General features: G+C 40.3%; 2 long non-coding RNA genes across 3 annotated transcripts; one reads left to right on the forward strand and one right to left on the reverse strand.

The window, feature by feature from the left end:
* Positions 1 to 418: 418 nt before the first annotated feature.
* LOC121714883 lies at positions 419 to 7955 on the forward strand. The gene is made up of 5 exons (XR_006033471.1): positions 419 to 557; positions 7142 to 7320; positions 7398 to 7469; positions 7561 to 7794; positions 7872 to 7955. It is a non-coding gene; the product is annotated as an uncharacterized LOC121714883 (long non-coding RNA).
* LOC121714886 lies at positions 3709 to 7036 on the reverse strand. 2 transcript variants are annotated; one of them, XR_006033474.1, is made up of 5 exons: positions 6931 to 7036; positions 5899 to 5940; positions 5049 to 5181; positions 4720 to 4878; positions 3709 to 4519 (listed from the first exon to the last, which is right to left on the reverse strand). It is a non-coding gene; the product is annotated as an uncharacterized LOC121714886 (long non-coding RNA). The 2 variants fall into 2 exon arrangements; XR_006033473.1 differs by having other exon boundaries at positions 4720 to 5181.
* Positions 7956 to 14272: the final 6317 nt, after the last annotated feature.

A 14272-nucleotide genomic window follows, 5' to 3' on the forward strand; every position in this document is an offset into this window, starting at 1 on the left:
AGTTGAGTGATTTATGGTTGTAAGTTAGTGTAACGTTAAAGTTAGCAAGCCAACAGCTAATGTTACATTTGCTCACATGTATGCCTAGAGTAGCATCGGTATGCATTTATTCACTGTTTTAAATAATTACAGGTTCATAGATCATTAATTTGATGTCAGTGTTATTTTGTGTTAAGTTTATATTAGAAATATCCATAATCGCTAAGTTAATGTTAGTGCAATGACATATCTTAGCGAGGCTACCCTGTAGCACTGTCCTGTCTCAGTGTTCCCTCTGTTTTCCCGGTCTGAGCGCGTGTGTGTGGGTGTGCGCGAGTGTCTGTGTTTCCCGCTCCCTCCTGTGTTGTCAGAATGTATCCATCATGTTTGATGTGTTTGTGATTGGGGGGAGGTGGTGGGGGTCAATGACGGGATCCTAATTAATTACGTCTCTATAGCTATGGACAAACGGTACGATGAGGTTTTCAACTTCATCCACCATGGATCATATCCAATAGGGAGCAACAAGACTCAGAGGTTAAGTCTTAGGAGGTATGCCTCCAAATTTACCTTGAGGGGTGAGTACATTCATAAACTGTACTATACACTGTTAGACTTGGCTGTACATTCCCAGTTATTTTACACTAAATACCCAGTAAAATACCATGTCATTAATAAGCAGTGTCTTGCTGTAGTTTGCTTTGCACTGTGGGCATTAAAATAAAAGTTCATACAATTTGTGGTAACTTATTGGGGGAAATTGTGGTAGTCTACTGTTTACAAAAGTAGCCTACAGTAGTGCTACTGTTGCATTTAAATGTGTTTCTGTATTTTGCACTGAATCATGGGATTGTTGTCATGCAAATTGTGGTGATTTACTGTAAATTATGTAGTTTGTGTTAATCTACTGGTTTACACAAAACAGTGTAATGACGTGCTTATTTGTAACAATGTTGCCTGAGAAAAAGCCATTATCCTGCCTAGACTCCTCCTTTTCAATCCTGCGATTATTGAGGTAAGTGCCAACCATTATTGTTTCATAATTTTACATAAATGCAAGCCAAAGTTATGTACCACCTACTCAAAACTAGTTTCCCAATCTATGAAAAAAGTGTGTCGAGCAAGATCAATCAGTCAAAAAAAGGTCCGGTTCGTGCATGCATGGTGCAAAGTTGCCACAAGGGGTCCCTTTAACTAGCAACCGGTAGCTAGCCACGAACCTGCTAACTGGCGGGTGGTAATACGTTTCAGTGTTTCATAAAGCCTCGCTTTGCCCATCCCTACGTAAAACACGGTAGCCTACTTCGACGGATGTTTTGCTCACAGGCCTAATCACGCAACTAATGTAGTGAGACATTTATATCTATCCACGAATGCGACGGAGAAGCACTTTAATCAGTAGGACAACAACTATTCCACCCAATTCTACTACATTACTTCTTTTGATTCATGTAATATTGGTAACCACTATCGAGTCGAGCGAGAGCATACTTGTCTCTGATCACCTAGAGTTACACCTGTATGAAGGAAATACGCGCCGCGGGCATGTGGTCGCGCTACCTACAATTTTTATTTTTTTCCGCTTCCTTGTGAGTTTTATACTCTATGACTATGCTTCACGATACGGGTCTGGCGTTTCATAGTTTAATAATACAGTTTGATTAAGCCCACATTCGGTTAGTATTACTGTCATCACTGATTGAAAATCAAGAAAAGATGAATAATGAGTTATATTTCGCATAATGTAAGCCGATATTCTTATATTTGGCCTAAAGTGAGGCAACCTAATCATGCAATGCATTCTGGGTTGCAAGTAAGCTCATTCCTCTCCATGAACTAGACCGTTTACGTAAAGCACAAATAGCGTGTTATAGGCTAACATTGTAGGCCCTGACATTGTAATAGGCCTACACATGTTTCACATGAAGATGATCATGAGCCACTACCTATGACATGAAATTGTTCTCTGAAATTAATAAACATGAATTTCCATTTTTTCTACTTAGAATGAAAACCCCAGACGGAAAAAATAACTGTAACAGAACCCCAACAGCATCAGCATACTCAAGTATGTATAAGTGTAAATTTTGCGGCATAGCCTATGCATGTCCAACTTGAAATGCTTCCTTAGCCATGCCAAAAAACACCAACATGCAGCAAATCACCAGTTCATATGTGGAGCTGAAAACTGCCCTATCTCCTTCTCATCTTTTCAATCAATGAAGAGCTTCAATCTTGAATTTCCCCTTGGGGATCAATAAAGTATCTATCTATCTATAGATGGAATGGGAGACTTTAGAAGTTGATATAAAGCCAAGGAGGAATTGTTCGTTTGGAACTAGATGGAACCAGAGCCATAGAAAAAGAGACTTGCGACACTCTTTGAAGTCGCCGACGAGCGGTCACGTGGTTCACGTACGCTTCAACAGTTCCAAACAGCCCTCGCGCTGCCATGTTATTTCTATGGGATAGACAGCAACGATAACGGGAAACATTGAAACAAACCAAATATGAGTTTAATTTTAAGTGTTATGACGTGTTAGCATGCTTACATGATGGTGCCCATGACATATTGCGAGTTTAACTGCTCTGCAAACATCGTTCTGAAGTTTATTATCACTGATGTTCCTCGGATGTTCCTAAACATCGGGCTGTAGGCCTATGACCTTCTTGCTGGTACACAGGCCTAAAGCACAGTTATGTACAATAATATGGACCTCTCCCTGTTGTATAGCCTACTACACACAGAAGTAGCCTAACATATGAACACATCAGAATACCCCAGAATTCTACAGTAGCCTATTGTTTGGCAGTTCCAACATTACTGTTGTCTTTTCTTTAGGATCCTTCATTTACCTGTCTCCCGTCATGTATAATGAACTTACATTGTCGAAATGTATGTATTTTGTATCCTATGTTACTGTGGGCTTTTGATGTGTTCTGTCCTCTCCAGCTCTTTTGAGGAGATACAGGTGGCCACCCTAAATGTAAGCCGACCACATACAGCTCTGACAATTTTAAGAGTAAGCCATAAACATCTAGCAAATAAGTATATAAATGGCGATCAGTAACAGCTTATATGTTACAAGTAAGTTTGATCAATGCATTCAATCTGGTCATTAGTTAATTTTGAACAAATAGCCTAAAGGTGGCCACCACTCATCCTTGATAATATTTTAAGACCAAGCCATAAACATATGTCAAAAGTACATAAACAATTCACAATCAACAGCTGTGTTAAAAGTAAGTTTGTTTAACAGTTTGTTCAGGACAGCCACTGTTTTGATAACACACTTGTAACTCAGTTTCAATAAAGCAATCAACGGTTTCAATAAAGCACTTATAACAGCATAAAAAGGATGACTGATACATTTTAGGTTTTCACTAGATTTGTTTATTAAATTTGCAATGTGTGGAATAAGTGTGTTTCAACAACAAGAACAGGAACAAAACACAAAAAAGGCTGTGAGGGAGATGGTGAGACTGCAACATAAAAAGGAGGGCAGACACTCATTTAGATTTTCAAAGACATTCTGAAAAACATTTTAGATTCCCAAGTCTGAACAATAATTGTGTGTGAACAACCGAAGACACAATGTGGAAAGGATGCTCTACATACACTATGCACACCTACAAGAGGGCTAATGTAAGGAAGAGGTAGCACATTTGGCTGGAGTGCTACAGGAGGTGTTGGAGATGCTGATGCTGGATCAAGAAAAACCTTGTGTAAGGGCCTCTTCTGACCTTTTCTGATCATTTCAGTCATACCGCACACCCATCTTGTCCTCTGCATCCTTGGTCCTAGGTAAGAACAGGCACAGTGGAGAATGGAGAGAGCAGGTAACAGTCAGTGTACACTTGGTACAAGACATTCACAGATGCCACATCAAGTTATTACCAGAAACCAAAGAGACCAGCAAGAGTTTTACATACCCATACACGGCCGACCTCTGCAAGGTCGGTTGGGGGAGCCAGACCTTACATCCACACATGAACTATAATGATAACAACACTAAAAATGTGATTCCCAACTATATCTGTCAAGAGTTATTTTGAGAATAAAAAGCTGACAGGCAATCAGAATCCATTAAACTTTAGCCAGCAAATTCATCAACACAAGGAGAGACTTTTGTTATTGTTGGTCAGTGTGGACGCATTTATCGTTACAGTTCCTGGTGTGAACGGCCCTTAACACAGAGACACAGTACATACTATCACAGTACATACCAATTTATCCTTCATGACTGCAAAATCATTTCCATTTTTGTTGTTGACCAACTTCAATGCAGCAGACAAATGAGATCCCAACTTTTCAAAGATCTGACCCCAACAGCACATATTTATTCAATTTCGGTGTCATTGTCACCTGCCATACACGTCTTCAGTAGAGCGACCAGTGCTGGCCTGAAATACCTGGCTGAGGAGGAGCAACGGCCACAGTCTTACCTCACATCTTGGTTCCTTGAGAAGGTAGACCACTGGTTCGACACCATCTGCAGTCCTGGTCTGAGGCTGGAGGAACTGATAGACCCAGCAACACCTGCAACAGCAACACCTACCTTAACCAAAACAGATGCCTGTGTATTATATTACCTTGCAGGATATATTGTTAAGAGGGTAATCAGTAACTCGCATTGTGAGGAATGCCAGCATGCTGTTGCAGACAATAGCAATGATGGTGCTACTAGCAAATGTAGCGTACTGCTACAACTGAAGGAGTTCAAGAGAGGTGCCCTTTACCGTCCATCACAAGAGGCCTTCGATCTCATCAGCAAAGTGGAGCAGTTGTTCCGGGCAAGGACGACCGATTCCCTTAAGGAGTCAGCCAATGCAGTGGCACTACTACAGAGAGAGGCCATGCTCCTGCACAGCACACTGCCTTCATGCCATGACCTAAAACTAAAAATTGTCAACACATACATCAGGCTGAGGCTTCGTATTGAAGCAAAATCAATTAGGGCTGATAGGAACAAAAAGCGACAGGATGATGGCCATCTTGGAAGCAAGAGTCAAAGCAAAAAGGCAAGGAAGACTCGAAATCCTTCTGCACCTAAACCCATGCCTCCCACCTTGCTTGTTGCCATGGAAGTACTTGGCCTGCCCTTTCCAGTCTCAGCTTCAGGGAGTCTTGTTGCTCCAGCAGCCTATTCCTCACTCCAACCACCACTCAATCACTCCAATAACCACTTGTCAACCCGGTCCCTGTGGAAGACAAAAGCAGGGCTGTGAAAACTGACATGTTTGTGTCATGAGGTACCTGCTGTACATGTGTTGGTCACTAAACATCTTTATTAGAAATAATAACCAATTAGATCTGATGTGTTAATTTCATTAAGTCTCTTACCCAATTATATTTTGTAATTGTTTAATAAATGTATGTAATTGTACAAATCTACAAAACGTTTTATGCATTTCTTTTGTCATTACATTACATTACATTTGGCTTACGCATTTTTAACCAAAGCGACTAAAAACTTGGTAACCTTTTTAAAGCAATTCTCTGTAAAACTGTAGGACAATTAAAAAAGGTGTACTACAATAACAATAAGTTAATGCATCAGTGAGTGCTGTTTTTAAATATATCATATTTGATTACTAACATTCAGTACTGTAGTCTACATGGAACACAGGAATGCACAGTATACCCACTTAAAAAGCATCACCATCTCAGTATACCCGCTTAAAATAGACAAGGGTGCATATTAACATTTGTGGTTGATTAAAGTATACCCACTACAGTTAACAAGACTACATATCACAGTATACCCACTACAGCTAACTAGACTACATAATTGCTAACATTGTTCTGATTCTATGGATGGACCAAATATGTGCCCTTAGAGCATTGTTAACCTGACTACACTTCACAGTTATCAATACAAGGTAAAAAAAAATATCCTACTTACAAGGGCCACTTACCTAAAGACAGCCAATGTCCTCTTGTCATGTCACTTTCAGCATCTGCAAAGTTATTGCAATGAAAATTATTCCTTTAAGAACATCGACCTGCTGTGGTGATATAGACCTCAGAAATGTATATTAAAATGTAGAATAAATTGACTGCAACCTGACATCCAACAACAGCAGTTGAAGCCAAAAAGTGATACTGAACTGCACACGTGCCACTGTCCCACGGCCACGCTCTTGTCTCGTGCCACTGTCCCGGGTTAGAACAGCGGTAGTGGCACAGGACAGGACAGGGTAGGCAAGTGACAGAAGGCAGGGGTGACACGTGTACAGTACAGTACAGTGTTTGCATCTACAGCTCCCCTGGCCTGAAGTTCATAACCGAAACCTCCGTCGTTCACAAGTGATGTACCCGAGTTCATGTCATGTTCTGGTCAAGTTCAGCTCGTGGTTCACTTCATAGCGCCATAAGATTTTATGTCTGGCAAGCTAACAAGCTACAACAGGTCTAAAGCAAATATTGTCCCATTAATTGCTTCCACTTTTAACCCGAAGAACAGTAACTTAAACACAAACTCGTTGATAACGACCACACCTGATGCTGAATGACATGTATTTCATAAAGATCACGTTAACGTTATCCTACGGTTCCCCCCCTCATTGCATTTCGAATGTGAGTGAGCTGACTAGCTAACGTTAGCTAACGCCATCAGGTTCGGCAAGTAAAGTTAGGATTATAACTTTCAAAACTCGTTGATAACCCTACCTATTATCTATCGTTACTCTACTACCATAGCCTAACTAAGTGTGTTTTGTCTGAAATTCATTATTGACATAGGAACATTATCTTTAAGCTAGCCTCTCTCCAAATCAAGGTTTGCAGGCTAACTTTTAGCTTTGAAATTTCGGTCAACAATTAAGCTATAAATATCAGTTAAACAAGCACCACAAAATCCTCAGAGAACAATACCAGTATCTACTAGTGCAGTTGGTATAGGAAATGCATATGACAATTAAAAAAACGTCGTACATTCGTCTACTTACCACTGACAATATCAGGCAGAAAGCAATGGAAGTGAATGGGGCTACAGCCGTGAATGTCAAAGTTTGGAACTGTTGAGCTCAGCATAAAGCGGAAGTAGCGTGAAAAAGGCGCGCACCATACTTGTTTATTAGGCCTAACAATTCCATAATTGCATAACTGATTTGTTAAACAGTTTCACCATGTGTTTAATTAATGTTTACATATCTGCAGAAGGACAGCTCTTCTTTGCGGGAAAAAGACGAGCTGTCAAAAGTAAAGAAGACACCAGGCGGCTCTTCATAGAGTTTCACGACTCACCGTTGGGTGGCCATGGGGGGATCGTAAGGACATTGAAGGCGATGTGTTCAAGGTTTTACTGGCATGGCATGTCTGTTGACATTGAACAATGGGTATGTGCTTGAGCATTTTTTTGTCTTGAACTATTGTCGAAGCTGTAGCCAATAAACTAATAGTTCATTTCTCAAAGATACAGAAATGTGACAAATGCCAGAAGGTTGGGAAGCCACTGACCTCTGTGCAACCCTTACAGTGTATAAAGGTAAATTTATTTGTTCTTCAGATTATACAACAACACAACCAATTAAATAATGTTTAATGAGTAAATAGATTTAATTTACGTCAATTCACAGGTGTCTGCTGTCTGGGAGTTGGTAGGCATTGACTTAACGGGCCAACTACCAAAAACCAAGGCTGGCCATGAATACATCATGACAGTCACTGACTATTTCTCTAAATGGGTAGAGGCTTACCCCTTAAGGAATAAGTCAGCAGCTGAAGTGGGAAGGCATCTCTGCAGCATGATATACCGCCATGGCTGCCCCAAAAGAATTCTTTCGGACAGAGGAAGGGAATTCGTAAATGATGTATGTGTATGTTCACATGTAAAATACCAATTTCTGCTTGGTTCTGTCTTTTTTTAAAATGTGTTTTCTTTTTCCAGCTCAACACAACCCTTTGCAATTTGTTGGGGATCGAGAGGAGTGTCACGGCTGCATATCATCCCCAAACTAATGGTCTCGATGAGAAGACACTACTAGTTATCATTTAAATGCCAGGCATTAGCTCTCGTGGCCTCGTTTAGTAGGCTAATCTTGAAATAACGTGATAATTTCATGTAGGCTAATAACATAAATATGTTAAAACGTGAAAAAGATATTGTTATAACATGAAACGTTTCACGTAATTACGTGATACTGGGCCTTTTTATTTATTTTAGTGTGGCAGCAATAGCCTACGCTTCTGTAAAAAAACACCTAAATGTGTAAATTGTTTTTTTTTTTTCACCTGCCGTGTCTCGCCTTAATTTATAAAAACAAACATGAAACGTAGGTGTCTGTACTGCCTTTGTAAGACAACTTAAATTAGAAAAGCCCGAATAATTCCAAACACCACGGTCATTGGAGAAAAGCAGGAAGGCAAAGCAGTAGCCTAGGCTACGTAGGCACTAGCGTATGTAACTTCGTACAGTAGCGCAGCTCGATAGGCAGCGCAACTCGATATGTCCGTGCTATCGATTTACGCTACGGTAGCTCATCGACAAAGGAGCCTAACTCGACACGACCGGCGTTCTATACATTATCCCGCTTATTATACGGCTACTTGCCAAAACGAAATAATAAACTCCCCACGATATGACTTCGCCTACATAACCTAGCCTATTTGTTACCGTTCATCGTGGCATTTGCTGACAAACAAATAGTTCAATGTACAAAGTTTATTAGAAGAATTATACACATAACAGAATTGCATCATCAGTGTGTCAGTACAGCTCAGTACATTCATAGACTCAAATAAAACAGCGCCCTCTAGAGTCACAAAATTCGACAGGTCACAGAATTTGGTGCAACACCGGTGCTAAATTCAATCTGTGTCACATAGCTAACGTTGAGGCTGACACACCTCCTCATTTGGCGGAGCCTCACATACAGTATGTAGCCTATATCAGACGCTGAAAACCAATTATTAAAAATACAGGCTACCTTCCCATGTAATCCGATTTCATCCATGGAAGATATAATCCATAGCAATTCACGAAATCTGCTGTATCCAAAACAATCCATGCATATTTGAACCATATTCCCTTCATGCAGGTGTTCATTTCACAACTCCATAATGTCACTAAGATAGTTATTGTTAACAAACTTGGCTAACCCCAATGGTACTTTTATGTAAAAGTAATTCCAACTTTTTTTCGGTCGACTCTGTCCATTTTTTTCGGTCGACTCTGTCTATTAAAAAGTAGTAATCCAAGTCGAGTTCACTGACTGTGCATCTTGAGCAGTTTGGTGGCATTTAACCTTTAACCTTTAAATTTGATTGCTTGGTCACAAGGTGCTGCTCTTTTCACGGATAGGTCGTTTGTAAACATGGAATTTTGTTTTCTCCAGTATGGAGGATATGGCTAAACTTTCTTCCTTAGGTGATTTGTTAGGTCCCTATGCAAAATATAGAATTAGTTGTGTTGGGCCTGTGTCTCATGAACTAATAGATCAAAAGAAATGTTGTTAGGATATCAGTATATTCAATGTTAATGAAATAGGTATGCTGATGATTTATTATATAATGAAATAATAATTTATGATTTATTATATAATAAAAAAATATATAATAATACATATAAATATAAATTACTGTAGCTAATTGTAATCCTCATCATTGAACTGGCTATTTGCAGACTGTGCTCCCACTGGCTCATGGATTATTAATAGAAGGACTAGTTTACCTATATCAATCATCTCCTTGTTCCATATCATTTCAGAACCAAGTGAGGACAAGCCTATTCAATGTGGCCCAGAAGCACCAAACACAACAAAAAAGATCATTCTGGACAATGGTATGCCTATTCATTCAAATTAATGCCATAATATCTTAAATTCATATTTTTGGGATTTGTTTCTAATTATAATTGCTCTAATTATAATTTTTATTTCAGACTGTGTTCGAGGTGACACAAAAACATGGACAATCCTTCATAGCTGTCTGGACATCAGTATCCCGCAGTTTGGTTCAGAGGACCTGTTTACCAGCACGCCTGAAACCTCTATGCTTCTGGATTTCTCCAGTAGTCCAGACATAGTCTCTCTGCCTGCCTCCACCCCCCCGGAGTCCTCATCCCAGCCACTCTGCCTGCCTCCAACACCACTGGAGCCCTCGTCCTAGCCACTCTGCCTGCCTGTCTGCCTGCCTCCAACACCACCGGAGCCCTCATCCCAGCCGCTCTGCCTGCCTCCAACACCACCGGAGCCCTCGTCCCAGCCACTCTGCCTGCCTCCAACACCGGAGCTCTGTCTACCCCGGCCCCTCTAATGAGGGAACCATGTGGCCAGAAATGCAGGAGAAAATGTACCGCGAAATTTAATGAGAAGATTTGGGCCATGTACTGGAACCTGGACTACACAGAGAAACGTACATTTATGTTCTGTAACACAGTCCCTCCAGGAATTTGCGATGTTGCGATCGCAACAATTAACGCAAATTTAGCAAATCCTCGTGAATTCTGGGCGACCTCGCAATTTTGTCCAAACACCGCAACTTTTTCGCAAATTTGACCAATCTTCATGGTTTCCCCGTGAAATTTCACCTACCACAACAGTCCCTCGTGCAGAATATTAAGTCAGATGCCACACTCACTTCTGCAGACACCAGAGACTGCACTGTATTCCCCAACAGTGTTGTAAACTCAATAAAATTGCAGAGCTGTACTCAAAGCTGCCATATTGTTCAGGCACCACAAAAGTTTTGAGTTCACTCAACTAGTTTCCCAGTTATTGATTATTTTGACAAGATTAGCTCTTAGTATATGAGTAGAACTGACCCCCAAACTCATTTCTTTCAAGAGTGGATTGAAATTACGTCTGACGTAATAAAGACGTGCAACTTCATTGGTTAGGTTCATATCAACATGGCAAATAACCTAATAACCTACACAAACCAACATAAACCAATAAAAAAATCAGAAATCCCAATGAATGGTGAATTAACTAGTCTACGATCGATTGTGGCAGTTGTAAATTGATACACTTTGACATTGTAGGCCTAAGACTAATTGTTTGCAAGGACTGCTGCGCATCCGGATGTAGGCAGGCAAGCTGCAAGCAATCAGTGAGATGATCCATCAATCATCATCAGAGTGCAAGCTATAGCCTCTACTACACAAAGGTAAGAACGTGCCTTAATGAAGGTGTACTTTGTTTATTTATTTGTGTACCGTCTTCCAGCGGGCAGACCTCAGCTAAAGTGTAGGCTATGTAAGAGAGACCTTTTGTGGGCTAGCTGCATGTTTTTAACCTGGCCTTGGCCTGTCTACGTACTTCCGGTCGATTTCTTTTCCCTACAGTACTCCGTCTGGAATAGGTTGATTCACGCTCGTTTACTTCGGCTGTTGGGCAGCCGACTCCGCCTTAACAATCTTTGGGCCAACCAGCGAAAAGAGGGCGTCCCTGAGAGCGATTACGTACCCAGGCATGGGTTTCTACATCCCCGCCCCCGAAGCAGATCGCTTGGAATACATCAACGTAGGGAGCGAAAAGGGCTTATACTTATGAAATCTTTGAGCAAATGTGAATAATAGTTTAGCCTATTAACAGGAGTGTCATGAACGAAGTCAGTGGAGTAGGATGTTATATCGTCAGCTAAACTTTAGTCATAGATTTTGTCACTTAAAAAGGCTATGAACGTACCCGAGTCAAACTGTAGTTTAGTAGGCTACATGGTCGCGTCAAAATCGCTATTTTTCAAACACTAAGAAGGCTTGACATAACTTGAAACTTTGATCGAAGCATCATCAGTGTCTCTACTTATGAACTCGAGCATTAAGAACATTGTTCGTGTACACATAGTTTACTAAAAAGAAAGGTTTTGGACAACTCACTCGTTGCAAGATGGCAGCGAGCAGAAAAAACAAGTGAGTTGTTCAAAACCACTCTTTTAGTAAACTCTGTGTACACCAACATTGTTCTCAATGCTCGAGTTCATGTGTAGAGACACTGATGATACTTCGATCAAAGTTCCATGTTGTGTCGAGCCTTCATAGTGTTTAAAAAATAGCGATTTTGACGCGATTGTATCAAAAAAAGTAGTGGCCCTATAGGAATCCCATTCAAAAGGTCATTTCACTCGAAAACGACAACACATACAAGCTTAAAAGTGGCGCTTTGGACATACTTTGAAAGTTTGACTTGGGTACATTCACAAAACACTATATGATGCATTTTGGCGAGAGTTACACAGATGAAACGTGTGATGGTTTGCTGATAAGATGCACCCGTGCTTGTTATGGGCGTGCTGCAGAGAAACTTCTCTGTATGACGAAACGCCGGTTATTAGTGATTGGTTTAAAGCGGTTCAAAGGAACTCCAATGATTTTAAACCTCAAACTGTGCCCTCCCACCCGGAAATAAACGTACGCCTATGGATCTAGGCCAGACTCTCTGCGAAGTCTGGTTTCCAGGCTAGCATGTTTTAGCGAGTTAACTAGTTTATTGTCTGAGCTGTCAGCCAGCCAGCCTGTTGTTGCACTACTTTAGTGGAAACTGGACAGACAAACAGTATAGTTTAGCATTACCAAAGATCCTTTTATCAACCGTTTCTGGTGTGGCCTACTTTGGCCGCGCAGGTTAGACACCAAAGCAACATTTCATAAGTTGGAAATCAAACACATGACACGCACAAATAGGCAGTGCATTTTGATACATTTTATTAGTAGCCTACCATAAACTACCATCAGCTGCCATAAGCTATATGGTTCGCATTAGCTGCTAGATGTAATGCAAAGTAACACTGCAGGGTAATTCTTCAACTATGATACTTTTCTTGTCCTTGGAAGAAATAAGAAAAACTAAAAGATATTAAGGCTACTTTTGTTTTTGGTGGTGGAAATGACATGGTGACGTGGTGGAAATGGCATTGCCCTAAAAACACAGTTTATTTGCTTCATAGTAGGCCTACTAAAGAATCTTGTAGAAAAAAACATCATAATTACATAACATATGGCAGGGACGCATTTTTTTTGTTTTAAATCTTAAATTTGTCTATGTATGTCATGTCATCTCCACCACACTTTGTCATTTCCATCACAACACATATTTTAAGTTAAACATGTAAAAATAATACAACATACAACATTTCTGGAAAAATAAATTAATTGAATATTTTGGCTGATATGTGTAATGTTTAATAAAATACATTTGGAACAGTAGATGTTATTTTTGCTTGAAAACACACGTTTTGTTGTGTTTTGGAAACATGTGATTGGGCAGTCGTGGCCTACTGGTTAGAGCTTCAGACTTGTAACCGGAGGGTTGCTGATTCGAACCCCGACCAGTAGGAACGGCTGAAGTGGCCTTGAGCAAGGCACCTAACCCCTCACTGCTCCCCGAGCGTGGCTGTAGCAGGCAGCTCATGTGTGTGCTTCACCTCACTGTGTGTTCACTGTGTACTGAGTGGGTTTCACTAATTCACGGATTGGGATAAATGCAGACCAAATTTCCCTCACGGGATCAAACGAGTATATATACTTACTTATACTGGAAATGACAGTTAGACTTTTGGAATAAAATGTCAAAAATATATAATATTCAAGTGAAATCTTTACAGCCACTATTAGGGCAAGTTTCTAGAAAGAGTAGATAATTAAACCATGCAAAAAGATTTTTACTGAAAGATGTTACATTTTCTGAAAATTACCAGGTCAAAGAGTACCATAGTTGAAAAATAACCGTGCAGCAATAGCATATGTCTTATATTAACGTCAAATCCAGTTTTGTTAACACGGATAGGAAGCCAAGTTGTAGCTCCGAACTTACTGACAATCAGGGCTCCGAACCGGTTCAAGGAACGAAAACGAAAACCGAAAACGAACGGAATTTTACGAGGAGCGGAAACGGAAACGAAAACAAAATGGTCTTCAACTGTTCCGGAACAGAAACGTTATTCTGAAATCCACAAAACCGGTTAATAACGTTTTTTTTTTCGTTCTCTATATAACAGCCTAATAATTTGATTTCTGCAGTTTGAAAAAAAAAAAAAAACGAATAAATGGACCTTTGGTCCAAATGTGTATATTTTGTCTTGCTGTTGTAATGTAACCTATCCGTCTGCCACTTCGGATCTTAGGCCAGCTCGTAGCGTAGGCTACTGAAACTGATTTGGAAATTGTTTGTAGCCTATGCGTAATAGCCTATTTTGCCTGTCCACGCCTTGTCGTTTTAAAGTCGAGATTTGAAATGTTTGCACAATTATAGCCTATTCTATGTAGAAGAGTTTAACGGGAAATTTGAGATAGGCTGAACCGTTCGGAACGGAACGTTTGAAAAATAATTTCGTTTTCAAGCCCTGCTGACA

This window comes from Alosa sapidissima, chromosome 8 (assembly GCF_018492685.1).
Source record: "Alosa sapidissima isolate fAloSap1 chromosome 8, fAloSap1.pri, whole genome shotgun sequence".
In the NCBI taxonomy this organism is placed as follows: Eukaryota; Metazoa; Chordata; class Actinopteri; order Clupeiformes; family Clupeidae; genus Alosa; species Alosa sapidissima.